The sequence below is a fragment of the Suricata suricatta genome, chromosome 4, assembly GCF_006229205.1.
Source record: "Suricata suricatta isolate VVHF042 chromosome 4, meerkat_22Aug2017_6uvM2_HiC, whole genome shotgun sequence".
Taxonomy (NCBI): domain Eukaryota; kingdom Metazoa; phylum Chordata; class Mammalia; order Carnivora; family Herpestidae; genus Suricata; species Suricata suricatta.
Genome location: NC_043703.1, coordinates 110,214,588 through 110,228,825, shown reverse-complemented (window position 1 = coordinate 110,228,825; position 14,238 = coordinate 110,214,588).

Below are 14,238 nucleotides of genomic sequence, written 5' to 3'. Positions count from 1 at the left end.
CTAACGACCCTACTACAATACTTAAGAACATTATGAAGATTATGATGCAGCACAGTGGTAGAGAAAGATGAAAAAGAAAAAAAAAAAAACAGGGATTGGAGGCCCCGTATTCTCCCTTTTGCTGATAGCACTAACAGGCCATGTGACCTTAATATCTCAGGGCTCTTTCTTCATGGACAAAGTGATGTAATCAGTTTTCAAATTTAATTCCGTCTTTTTAAAAAAACACAAAATCTTACATGGAATCTGAATATGTAGCATGGACAAAAATAAATCTGCTCTGATGGAAGTGTGGGGAGAGAGTCTTAGGACCATCCTATTTGATTTCTCCCTCCTCTCTGGATAATATTCCACCTCCAACCATGGAAGGCCCTGGGGTCTCACAGATCATTTGCCTAAGAAAAATTTTCTCTGTGCCAGGCTGCGCTTGGAGCCAACATGGTGTTCTGATATCATATCCATTTGACAGCCCAGCTGGTTTTCCTGAAGCTACAGCTCTGATATTTCTCTACCACCATTAAAGAAAAACCGAACAGTGCATCTAACAGTGATGCGGGCCAGTTATCATCAGAGTTAGCTAATGCAAACCACAGAGAAAATATACTTAAGTTTTCTTCACCAGACTAAATTTTAGTTCAACAGGAAGAGAGAGAGTAGGATACAGCATAGAGGCACAGCACTATTTATATACAAAATAATTTACTTTCAAAGATATTCTTCTCCCTACTCAGTGTTGCACAATCCAGGCTCACGGTGTGAGATTTTTACCATCAAATAATGTGAGAAAAGTCAGTTTCTCCTGAGAGAAAGTGTTTCTCTCTCACAGGAAACATGAAGCAGTTCTGGCCTTCTGAAGAGATGGCCCCATCCTCCAGTCACCCAGCCCCTTCATATATCTCCTCTGCAGGTGTTAATTCTTTTGAAGGTGATGGGGGTTCTTTGCATGGAAGATATATGCAGCTCGATGGCGGGAAGTGAGATCCTAATTATCTGCAGCTGACAACCTTTCAAGGCCCATTATAAAAGAAACGTCTGCACCAGGCACTCAGAGCCCTATATCCCAGCTCCAGGGAGTTTGAGGGAGCAACAAGGAGTGATTCCAAGAGCCTGATTTATCAAGGAAGATTAGAAGAGTTACATCTATGGTCTGGCGAAACAATGACAGAAGGGGAGCAGGCTAATGGTTGACAAAGGGGCAGAAGAAGGAGAAGAGATTTATGTAGCTTGGTATGAGGGTGAGCAATTGGAGGAATGGAAGGAAATGACGATGGGGAAAAGTCCTGAGTAAATATCAGGGAAACTTTCCTCACTGATTTATTAGACAGACGAGCAAATCTTCCAGATGAAGTTTCATCATCACCCTGAGAAAGACTGAGCCTACATAATGCCATCGCCATTTGTCTCTGTCACAGTGGGACTTGAAGTGATATCTAGCACAGCTTCCCATCTTTCTCTTGAAGAGTGTCCTTAAAAGAATCAATCCTTTTCTCTATGGGACACGAGGAGGCCCCTAAGGGACCTGTGGCCCATATCCACAATGCTAGGCATAACCACTTGATAACCATCACTGAAACTTAATTTCTACTTAACTAATCTTAGAGAAACAGAGTGTACTTGTACATGGTACCCAGCCCAGAATCTCCCTATGGATGGAGAGGAGCTTATCCTTGGGACATAAGCCAGGAAGATACTTCAAAATTCAATTGACATCCTTTCAGCAGGGACATATGGAAATGTTCTGGGGAATCTGACTACCTGCAGAGTTCCTCTATTTGATTCTGACCTGGATAGGGACCCCCTTATGCGCCACTTCAGATGGTCTCAGACTCTCCTTGTTCCAGATGCCACTGTAGTGACCAGCTCTGCATGAACTCCAACTGGCATCATCCAGGCTCCACCTGAACTACCTTACCTCCTGCCTGGGAGTGCCCTACTGCTTACAGAGGTGCAGGATGTCTCAAGAGTCTGCCATGCACCCACCAGAATGCAACCAGAGTGAGAAGTTGATGTACAATGGAGAAAACATTTGACCCATGAGAGATGGGGGGTGGTAGATAAGTCTTTCTCCTTTTTCCTCCCAGATGGACTATATGGTTATGCAGTTTTAGATCGTTTCTGAGAGGACAGTCCTGCAAGACCATGATCAAGATCAAGCAATCAGTAGCAGCCAACAAGATAAGACAATCTCATATTGGCTCTCTCTGTCCCACTCTCTTTTCCCCTCCTGGTACCCAGGGTTGAATTCCCTAATAGCATCATAGTACAAAAGCTTTTGCCTCAAGTTTTGCTTTCTAGGGGAACCCAGGCTAAGATGACCAAATATCCAGGGCCTGAGAGTTACTAACATGTCTGAATAATGCCAAAACTTCTTTATTCATTTGGCCTCAGCACCTGGTCCAGAAATTTATCCTAGGCATTTCACAGAACTGTCACCTTCCACCCTCAACCCCCTGACAGTGTCTCCATTACAGTCCAGGCATAGCAAGGATCTTCGTATGGGCCCCATCTTATATTTCAGCATTTCCACTGGTTTACTCTACTGGAGAGAACTGGCTAGCTGGGGGACTTGAGCTCAGTCATGCTAGTGATTCCTACTGTGCTCCCCACAGGAGCCAAGATATAATATACAAGTATGCTGGGCATCTGAGGAGTGATCTCATCAGCCCCTTTGGAGGTAACCTGAGAGATCATTGACTAGCTTGTGGCCTCACTGCCACAATTACTTTTGATTCGATTCTTTGTGTTACGGGCATTACAATTCCAGTCAAGCACTGGTAAGTTCAGAATCCTAAAATGATAATTCCTTTATTGCCAAAAGCCTAGTCCTTGGTGCTCCGAAAAGAGAATACAATTCTAAATTATCTGTAAATGCTGTAAGCTTTTGTTGTTGTTTTTGTTTTTTTAGTGTTTTAAGTTCAACTATTTTTATGTCTCTAACCCCCACCACCAAAAAAAAAATCTTCAGTAACCCATTATGGGTTAGTGAATTCCCAAACCGTTCAAAAATACTTTAAAGTTCTTTTGGGACATAGCCAGATACTTAATATTGTATTACATTTTATAGTTGTCACTTAATCAAGCTATTTAATATTATAGTACATTTTAAAACTGTCACTTAATCACATTTTCTTGACCCTTTTATGGGAATTAAAGATCACTGTAGATAAAAAATGGCATGCTTTAGTTTAAATAGATTCAGTATGTCCAGTTTGACAGTTACTTCTGAGACATTAAAAGAATTTTCTGTGATTAATGTGACCCACACACGTTAAATGGTGTAATGTTCCATTTCTTCAGCCATTAACGGAAACAGCATCAGACAGAAGGAGCCAAAATGTAGCCAACTGTATGTAAAGCTGGGAGATGGGGGTAGGGGGAGGGGGCTTAAAGATAATATAGAGCCAGGCAGGCTGAGATAAGAGAGAGATTTAATATTTGCTTTCTCTGGGCATCTTGAGAGCAAAGTCTGAGAAACACAAAGGTCAGGCCCTGGTAATGGAGTGAATGCCAGTCTAGTAAGGTAAGCACTCTGAGGGGTGCGCTCTCCACAAAGGGGGGTGCATCTCGGGCAGGCAGCAGAGTGGAGTTACTTGGCGCTTATTATACATGATTGATGAACATTGCTTCTAAATTTAGAAAAGCTCTCTAAACGGACATTTACTCACAAGGAAAAAAAATCCTCTGAAAGGTCCATCCCTAGAATAGTTTTGTTTATGGCGCTGCGATAGTTCCGGGCAATTAATCCACAATTGCGTCACTGAAAGATTTTATATTCTTAAGTGTTCACTCATGTAGTTAAAGTAAATTATGTCCTTTCCCAAACATGTTTCAAAGAATTGTACTGGGTTTTAAAAATCCTGGTCCCTAAATCCTACTTGTTTGTTTAATTAATCTGAAAATAGCTGCTCCTGCTTTGTTTCTTAATCACAGATCACATGCAATGTATTTGTTAGCAGCTGCAAGTGAAAGCATGTCCCAGTGTGTTTTTCTTGATTGTTTAATAAGAGTTGAATAATACCCTATTTAATCTATCAAGTAGGACATTACGATAACATTGATCTTTTGTTTGACAGCAAATTTGTTTGATAACAGAATAGAATATAATGTAACCAAATCAGTGTCAGAAATGCATTTCAGAGAATCCAATTAAAAACACCCGTACACCCCAGACACTGAACCACAGGGCAAAGGAAGCAGGCACAGCAAGACACACTGGACAGGAGGGTACAGAGGGAAAATATAGCCTTGCAAAAAGTCCACAACTTACCCAGAAGATGCAAGCCAAGCACTCCACAGCCTAGAAATGTGTTCGGCTGAGAAAGGTCAACCTACTCCAAGATCAGAACAGTCAGACCAATGACCCCCATTGTATTCTTCCTTTATGGCTCAAGTGCTATAATTCTAGGGGTCAAAGATGCCAGGTTCTATCACTTAGCAGCCCTCCTTTTCCCTCCTGCTACAGCACAGTAAGGGTTGTTGAAGAATGCTTTTGTTCACATCCCAGAATCCTTGACCAGTTTCCAAATCTGTATATAAGAAACCCTTTATTTTCAGCATCCTTTATCCCCAAGGAGGAATGGGATTTGGTTCAAAGGACTTGTGCAAGATCCAACCTTTAAGAACTTCGCTTAGGAGGACAAGTGTCAGGCCTGGTGTTTTTAGATGTTTTACAGTTGGACTTTTCCTTTTCCTCCAAAACCCAGCATAGAGTTGTAACAAAGCCTCTCTCTAGATATCAAAACCAGATAATGTTACAAAGAGGTGAAAAGATGGGTAGCAACAACAAAATTCTAAGTGCTTTGTTTTGAGAGTCCTGTATCTTGTCCCAAAGTTGAGTACCCTATTTGAGGTACTCTAGTTGAGGCAGTGTTTCATACAAAGCTGTTTATGCCACCAGTGCACGCAAGTGCGCGCACACACACACACACACACACACACACACACACACTTACTGAGGTCAATCAGTTGTGTATAAAAGAGCCAGTTGCTTGAATAGCTTGAATAAATGAAATCTTTTCCTCCAAGATGATTTATGTATACATGCTGACCAGATTCACTGTGCTGCCCTTCTCCCAGAGAATGTGCAAGTACAGAGGGAATACAGAAGATTCATTTTATGTTGTTGGGGAGAGGAAAGAAGGAAGTTTTAGTTTAAAACTCCCTAAGAAAACAAATAGCCATTGGATATATGTACACTTTCTTTAGAAGCTTTTTACCAATTTTTTGTAGATAATACAAACTCTACCTTCTAATGAAGGCGGAATGAGAGTTCACAACGGTAGTTTCAAATCTTTACTGGTAAATGAATAGAAGCTGAGAAAGCAAAAGAAAGAGTACTATCAAATTTCCCAAATCAACTCTAACACTGTGCTTATGGCTCTGCTAAACCAAGCCTCAGGAGAAATTTAATTATTACATTTTAAAAACATTTACATCTAAAACTGGAATTTCCCTGTCACTCACACTTCATCTTCATCTTGTCACAGAGAGGGATATCCAGGATGATCTTGTGGATCTAGAAAGTTGAGGCGTCTTTGTTTTAATTCCTCCCTAGTTTTCACCGACAGTCTCCTGGTCTCTCATTATTATAATTCCTTCCCTCTCTCCATTCCCTGCCTCCTTCCTTATTCTTTTGTTCTCTGACTAATCTTCCCTTTTATATTAATGAAGTCCTTTGTAGTTTCTCTTCAAATCTTCCAGTGGATTCCTTTGTGACTTCTGTTTTTTTTACCTGATAGGGCCTTTTTTAAAAAACCCATGAAAATTATTAATACTTCCATCCTTCCTGGCACTGTACCACTGGCCTTAAAACATTCTATTACATTTCTGATCTGAAACGGCTTTTTCTTGACCCAGAAGTATTGGCAAATTAGAGACCCCAAGCCAATCTTTTATGGAGAAGGTCTGAGAGCAAGTGGTAGCCTTTCAAGTGCTTAACCATGGAGTCATAATCTTTATGACAAATAGCCTCTTGCTTTGCAGTTACGGCTAGTTTACTATGCATATGGCTGAAAGAGGACTGCTTTAAGTGGTCAGGGACTTTTTCTCAAGCCCCCTCCCAGGTGTCACATCATTCCTTTTTACTGGCCTTGTTAGAGGGACAGCATTAGCCCCACAGATCACCCGAGTTTCCTGACCAGCTGCCAGGCTGTAAAGCACGTGGAACTGGGGTGGTCGATCCAAAGACATCAACTTGTCACTCTTGATGATCATTCATCTGCAACAGAAATAGCCCATGGTGCCTCGGAGATCGATGTGGAGACCACCACTCTTCAACATTATTGCCACTAATTATTAAGATGAATGCGGTGATTAATGGGAGCAATGCTTTTTCACTTTATGCAAATGGCGAGCTCATGCATATACATGGCAGAGGGGGCTCACAAACCTGGTGCCCTGAACGTTGCTGCTCAGCCCCCTTACTCAGCTGTCACTGTGACCCAGGTGCAACGACTGAGAGTGATTTAAAAAGAAATGCTAAAAATGAATTGTTGATCAGCAGCCTCAGGCAGCTTTTTGGAAATTCCCTTCTACAAGGGCTGTGCTTTGATTAGGAAAAGCTCAATCAAGGCAATAACTAGGGTCATTAAGGATGCTGCATTAGCCTGTGGTCCTTTGAGTTCATGTTGTCTGAAGGAAAGAGCTGGTGAGGAAGGAATGCAGCTTTTGGTGTGATGATGTAAACTGAGGCAAATCAACCTCTCTGGGTCTTAGTTTTTTCTTCTTGGTAAAAATATGGGGGTCCAATTTAGTGACATAAAGCCCCTTTTAACCTTAAAATTTTAGGATCCTGTAAGGCACAGGATAAGTGGGATATGAACATCAGCCTTTTGTCTTCTACCTGAAACAGACACTTCCTGCCACAGTAATCTTCAGTATGTCTTTCATTATTTGTTGTATTCTAGAAGCATAGATTTCATTCATTTAACAAACATTTCATTGGGCATCTACTCTGTGCATTATACAGAATAACTCTTTCCCAAATAAGAATTCTATATACTTAATATCCCATGTATTTGCAATGTGTCTTATATGTAAGCTCCCTAATGACTGGAGCTGAACCTTATTCTGCTTTATAAACTCAGTGCCTGACATAGAGTTGGCACTCAGTAAATATTTGTTAAGTGAATGAATGTTAGGCATTGGAGAAGAGTAATTACAAACAAATTTAAGAAATTGTCCCTGCCCTCCAGGATCTTACAATCTACGTGAAGCCAAAAATACATTCAAGCAAGTAGCCAACACAATGACACAATGAATGCGGTAGTTACACGCAGCTACTGGTGGCTCTTGAATGATGAGTGTCATCTTAAAGAGGTGGTTAGGAAGAGTAAAACTTTAGTAAGGAATTTCACAAATGGGAAGCTTTTGATAAGACATTCTAGAACTGGAAGGAAACTTAAGTACCTGACCACTGGCCTTCAGTCTCATGCCAAATAGATGGTGTCCTACCCCGTCTTAAAGATCTTAAGGTAGAGATTCCACAGTCTTTGATGGCTACCCAGACAAGCCCTCTGCCCAAGAATTCCTTCTAACCGTCTACTCAAAGCCTCTCCTTCCACACAGAGTGAATGTGGATGGGCGATGGCCACATGTTTTTCTGATGCCTGATGGTACTTAATGGCTGAAGGCCCAGTACGGACAGTTAATCTGATTGGCAACTTTAGAGACTGACTCCACTACTCAGAATGGCTGATGGCTTGGTCAGCATCCTTCTTAAAAACAAACCCCAGGAGAACTGAAGCACAACCACAAATGACCAGTGAGCCATTTTATTTCTGTCAGATATCCTACAGGTAGAATTTCAGGTGAGTCCTTCAACTACAACCTTGGACTCTGGTGATCTAATCATCTGTTCTCATTCTCCATGTTTTGTTTTGTTTTCCTCTGAGGCAGTAGCAGAATTCGAGGTTGGGGTGGTAGTATGTGATGACTAGAACAAGTGTTCTATAGCTAGGCTAGAATCTTGAGTTCTGGTTCTGCCCCATGCCAGCTGTATGAGAAACCTTTACTAGTCTCACCTGCCAGGTGGAAAGAATAACTGCCTATATCTCAGAGTTCTTTGGAGAAATAAAGGGGATAAAGTGGGTAAAAAACTTGCCACATAGTAAGCCTAAATAAGTGAAACATATAAATATCACCTTTCCTTCTCTCTGCACTGGCTGGCCTCAGGAATAAGGCTGAATGCTTAAGTCATCATCCTTAAAGAAAACACAGAAAATCTTCTGGTTCAGCTCATAATTTCCAGTAGGCAAGACTCTCTTTTAAGTGTGATCACAGTGATACAAAGACCACACCAATCAGTCCTGCCCTGGTACATCAACATTTAGTCTTGACTTCTGGATTTCTAGATATAGACAACCTAATTTAGAAGAATGTCAATAAAAGCTCTATTGGAATATTCTGCACAAAGTTTTTCTTTTCAGATGATAACCAACCCAGCCACTGCTACACCCGATGCCTGAATCTGCTCATCTCTCACATCCTGGATCCCAGGACATGCCATAACTCATGTTGATAGCAAGGAAGACTTACTAGAATGTTTAAACCACAACTGGTTGGATGTATAGAAGGTGCAGGATTGGGAAACACTCAAGGAAGAATGGGAAATTATTCACTGTCACAATTGCTGTTATGGACAAAGTGAGAAGCAGGCCAGGATTTCATAGTAAGCTTCAGTCCCTGTAGACCTCTGGCCTCTCAACAGACACTAAGGCTCAGTTAGTACTCCATATATTGTACAATAGGAGGCCTATCCCAGGCTTTCATTGTCTACACACATTAACATACATTTTCCATTATTTAAAGGTAGCTTTTAAGAAGGTATTTGTGGGTATGATGGATGCCTCTCCAAGGGCCTCCTCCTTCTGTATTCTTCCGTAGACAACCCCCCTGCTGGTCACATCTGCATTTGTCATGAGAAATCCTGCTTTCACCAGCCTCTCCAGCTCATTTCAATTCCTGATACAGACAATGCTTCTCAAAAGACCTTGTCTCCCAGGCCTCTGCCAGAGAATTTAGTTAAGTCCTCCAGCCCGTGCTTGTCTTCACTCCTGGTAGCCTGACTTAGCCATGTTGCTAAACCTGGCTGCCCCAAGTGATGTTTGACAAATGTTTTCTCTCTAAGTGTCTCCAGGGCAAGGCAGGGAAAAACCATCAGGTCTTTTCTTGATTTTCTGTGAAAATCTAGAGTATTAAGCCCTAACTTTAAACACATCCCTTCTTCAAAAGGTCTCTCAGAATTATGGAAAGTTGCTGCCTCTGGAGGAGACCATAAGGACCTCCAGTCTATTATCTCAATCTTGAGCAAGCAGGCCTCAGGGAAGGGCATTTTCTAGGTCCCAGCCCAGTCACAGTGGAGCTAGGAGGACCACGGAGTCAGCCAATCCTTCCCTACTCCCATTACTCCACAGCCAGGGTCTCTCAGAGAGGAGAAAGGGCTGATTTCTCCCCATGTCTTCCTTTCTCTCCTTCCTACCTACATAATGCCTTCCTTCCTTCCTCTCTTCTTTTTTCTAGGGGGAGGAGGGGCTTGAAATATATTAAAGAAAAAAATACATGAATTTCATATATTTTATACATTTGTACCTAATAAACTGTGCCCTTTGCCAAATAATTAAGGATTTTTCATGTTAAATGAAGGCACAGCACACTTCTTTCAGTCCCTGGGGAGGGAATTTCTGAGTTTGAGCCCTATATTGAATGTGAGGCCAGTGAAATGACCTTCCCAACTATTATGCCAGGCCTCCTGGGATGGGCTTTCACTACAGCACAGAGCTTTATGTTTTGAACAGAGGGGAAAGTGGAGACATAAGAAAAGGTGAAGACAAAGGGAGTAGAAAACAAGAGAGTGAAGTAGAAATAAGGAAAAAGAAACATCTATCTGCCTTGCTGTTAAATCTCATTCATTTTCAAATTAGTCCCTGATCAAGCACTAATGGGAAAACACAGAGCAAAAAGCAATCAATATCATAGAGGAGCTCTGCAAAAATGTGTACCCCTCAAACATGTGCAAACTAGCATGTAGCCACACATATGATCCTTCTAGCCTCAGATGCAGCCTGGAGCTGATAAGTGGTGAGCTGAAGCTGTGTGGTCACAGAGCTCAAGAGCCTCAGCTATTTATTTACTCCCAAAGACAGCCTTTTACTGCACACACAGTTCTTTAGGAGCACCCGATACAGGCTTATTATATTAGAGATAACTGTTGGATCAAAAGTGAAATGAACTGGTAAATGCATTAAGTGGATCAGTGTATGTTCCTTTTTAAGAAAAGTTATTTTAAAAAGAAATGAGAGCTTTAGCTATACCTAAGAAATCACAGAAAAACTCAAGACAGTTAAGCACGCCCTCTTTTTGAATTGAATGACAGCGTTGGTGATGCTTCATCCCACAGTTAGAGAGGTGACTAGCCAGTCAGATGGTAAGATGGTCATAGAGATGGGGAGCCAGGATGGACCACAGGAGACTTCATCCCCAGCCAGGGCTATGGGAAACATAGCAGATTGAACTCTGCTGTCACAGAAACTCTGGGTCAAGGGAAAGGATTTTTAAGATCTACAGGGAAGATATGCAGCGAAGAGCTGTCCGCTGAGCAGGAGCTAAACAGATAAATGTGCACAAATAATTGGGTATAGAATGCAATCAGCACATCCTGATGGGAGATGGAGAAATGTGGTAAGATCTTGAAATTGCAGTATTTGAAACCTTTGGAAAAAGTAACAATAACAAAAACAATGTGGGAAAAGTCTAGGAAGGACATTACATCTGGGAGGGGATTTTTTCCTTCTGGAGAACAATGTTAAGATAACCTGGCATCATATTTGTATCTGAATATTTCAGTACAGTGTTCAACACAGAATTCTGTAGTTTCCAACAGGGATTTTTTTCTTTCAATCTGGTTTGTGACTATCTTACTTAACATTGCCTGGAAAATAAAAGCCTTTTCTGCTGAAGCTATAAAAGAGAGCTTTTTTTTTTTTTTCCCCAAAGAACAGGAGTGGATACCTAGTGTCCCTTCTGACTCTACATTTCAATGATCTTTGAAATTCTATTGCTTGTTCTGATCCACCATTATAAGCAGAGGCTGGGACGGGAGGAGTTTGTTAACATCATAAATATTAAAATGGTATTGGTCTTTTGCATACCAATAGCATAAACAGTACAACCTAAGAATTAGGCAAAGCACATTTTGCAAGTCTACACAGATGTGCAGGAGTATGTAAACTACTTTATTTCTGGAAGCTAAAGAAATCTCATTTGTAAAACAGTTTTTCTTTCCTGTCCTTTTCTTAGCACACCCCCTCCCAAATTTCAGCTGCTGTTCGTCTTACTGCAAATGCAGTATTTCTGTTAATTGCTTCTTTCCTGCTGCAAAATACCAATTCATCCCCATCTCCTCCTTTCATGACACAGTCCACAATTGATGAAACTGAAAAGTTACTTTCTTTTCTTTACTGAAGGTCAAAATATTAAAAAAATACTTTTATTTCCCTTTGATATAGTTGTCTAACAATTCCCTGTGTTGGCCCAATTTTTGGGAGGTCTATCAATGAAATCCTAAATTTTTTGAGAAGATACCAGGAAAGGTGTCAGGACTTTATATCTGGATAAGATACACACACTACAATAGCATACTTTCTATGCTTGGGCTCTATCAAAAGACTGAGTGTAGACACTGAGTACTGAGTTTTTAGGTTGTGAGACTGAATGTAGACACTGAGTACTGAGTTTTTAGGTTGTGAATTACTAAGAGCATCTGCCTTCTTTCATTTCCTCTTGGCTGACCTTTTCCTGCCCACTTATACCTCAGGTTCAACAAACATTTTGAGCAGCTATTGTATATTACAGTACTTGCTAGGAACTGCCTCTTTTGTCTTTTCCAAAAGTCTTTGGACTCTAAAAGTCAGGCTCTTCCCACTGTATCACAGCGATCTCTGTCCCATGTGGTCAGGAAAAAGGAAAAAAGAGAATGACCCTCACATGAAGTTATGTGCAGCTCTGATAAAAGACTTCAAGAAGCAGAAGGCTAGACTAAAACTTATGGCTAAATCAAAGCTTCTGGATTAATTGTGCTTATGTTCATCCATAATGGGGAAATAGAAAGGAGATTATATTGGTTCACTTAACAGATGGGAGGTTCTCTGCAGAGATAAGTCTCCATAGCCAGTCATTTTTAATAAGGTTTTTTAAAGTGGACAGCTTTTGAGAAAGAGATATAAACAGCTAAGTTCTCTAAAATTCATGATCATACATCCATGAAGCCAATCCTGATATATGGAAAAGGGACTCAACATTTTGTTTGAAAAACCTTGAGAATAGTTCACAAATAAACTATAGTTTATTAGCATCCATAGTTTAAGAATACATGTGAAAACTTCAGGACTAGGAGATTTCTAAGGCCCCTGAAAGCTCAGACCATCCACAATCCCAAAAGATCAAGGCTAGTATTTGGCTAATACAGACTGGTTGTGAAAATATAGAAACATATTTGCATCAGTTATTGAATGGCAGCTACTTTGAACTCACTGATGATTCCTCACCAACCTGACCTGGCAAGGCAAGAGCCTTCCTGCTCCTGTGCTCTGGCCAGGATCCATACCATGATGGTTGTTAAGTATTTTTAATATCACCCCTCTATAAGACAGGACTCACACATCTATCTTAACTCAGAAGCCTTGGGCACTTAAAGTCTTTTGATGGTCAATATATTGCAGCTGCAAGAATATTTAGCACTTTCAGTGAAAGGACCATTTACTCATTCATAGTAAAAAAGCAAAACAAAACTTGTAAGTGTCAAGGAGACTTCCACAAGTGAGTTAATTGCTTGCCTACAAGAGAAAGACACTTTTCCTTGTTTTGAGCATAGGCAGAAATTTGGAGATTCCTCTATAAGCCATAGCGGTAGAACTCTTAAAAACTATCTAACAGCATTGAACTATAAATTAAAGATCAAGAATATAAAATGTGAGACAGTCATTTCAATAAGTGGTGCTGGGAAAACTGGCCAACATGCAGAAGAATGAAACCGGACCACTTTCTTAACACTTTACACAAAAAATAAATTCAAAATGAATGAAAGACCTATGAGGCACCTGGGTGACTCAGTCTATTAAACATCCAACTTCGGCTCAGGTCATGATCTTGTGGTTCCTGAGTTTGAGCCTCACATTAGGCTCTGTGCTGACAGCTCAGAGCCAGGAGCCTGCTTCAGATTCTCTTTCTGCCCCTCCCCTACTCACTCTCTCTCTTTCAAAAATAAATATTCATTAAAATAATTTTTTAAAAAGAGACCTTAATGCAAGTACTGAAACCATAAAAATCCTTAAAAACATAGGCAAAAATCTCTCAGACATTGGCCTTAGCAACATATTTATGGATATGTCTTCTCAGGCTAGAGAAACAAAAGCAAAAATAAACTATTGAGATTACACCAAAATAAGAAACTTCTGCATAGCAAAGGAAACCATCAACAAACAAAAAGGCAATCTACTAAATGGGAGAAGACATTATAGAGATATATCTAATATGAAGTTAACAGCCAAAATAAGAACTTATACAGCTCAATGCCAAACAAAAGAAAAAAATTAATGGTCAGAGGACCTTAATAGACATCTTTACAAAGATGACATACAGGAGACCAACAGACACAGGCAAAGATTCTCAAACCACTCATCATCAAATGAAAATCACAATGAGATATCACCTCATATGTGCCAGAATGCCTGGAATCAAAAGACAAAAAATAACAAGTGTTGATGAGAATGTAGAGAAAAGAAAACCCTCATGCACTGTTAGTGGGAAAGCAAGTTGGTCCAGCCACTGCAGAAAACAATATGGAATTTCCTCAGAAAATTAAAAATAAAAGTACCATATGACCCAGTAATTCAACACCTGGGTATTTACCCAAAGAAAACAAAAACACTAATTCAAAAAGACATACACACTCATATATTTATTGCAGCATTATTTACATAGCCAAGATACAGAAGCAACCCAAATGCCCATCCATAGATGAATGGATAAAGACGTGAGGTGTAGTGTATGCGTGTGTGTGTGTGTGTGTGTGTACATATGTATATATACATACCTATAAATACATAAAATTGAATATTACTCAGCCATAAAAAGAATGAGATCTTGCCATTTGTGAGAACATGGATTAACCTAGGGTGTACAACAGTAAGTGAAATAAGTCAGGAAAGACACATATCATATGATTTCACTTATATGTGTAAT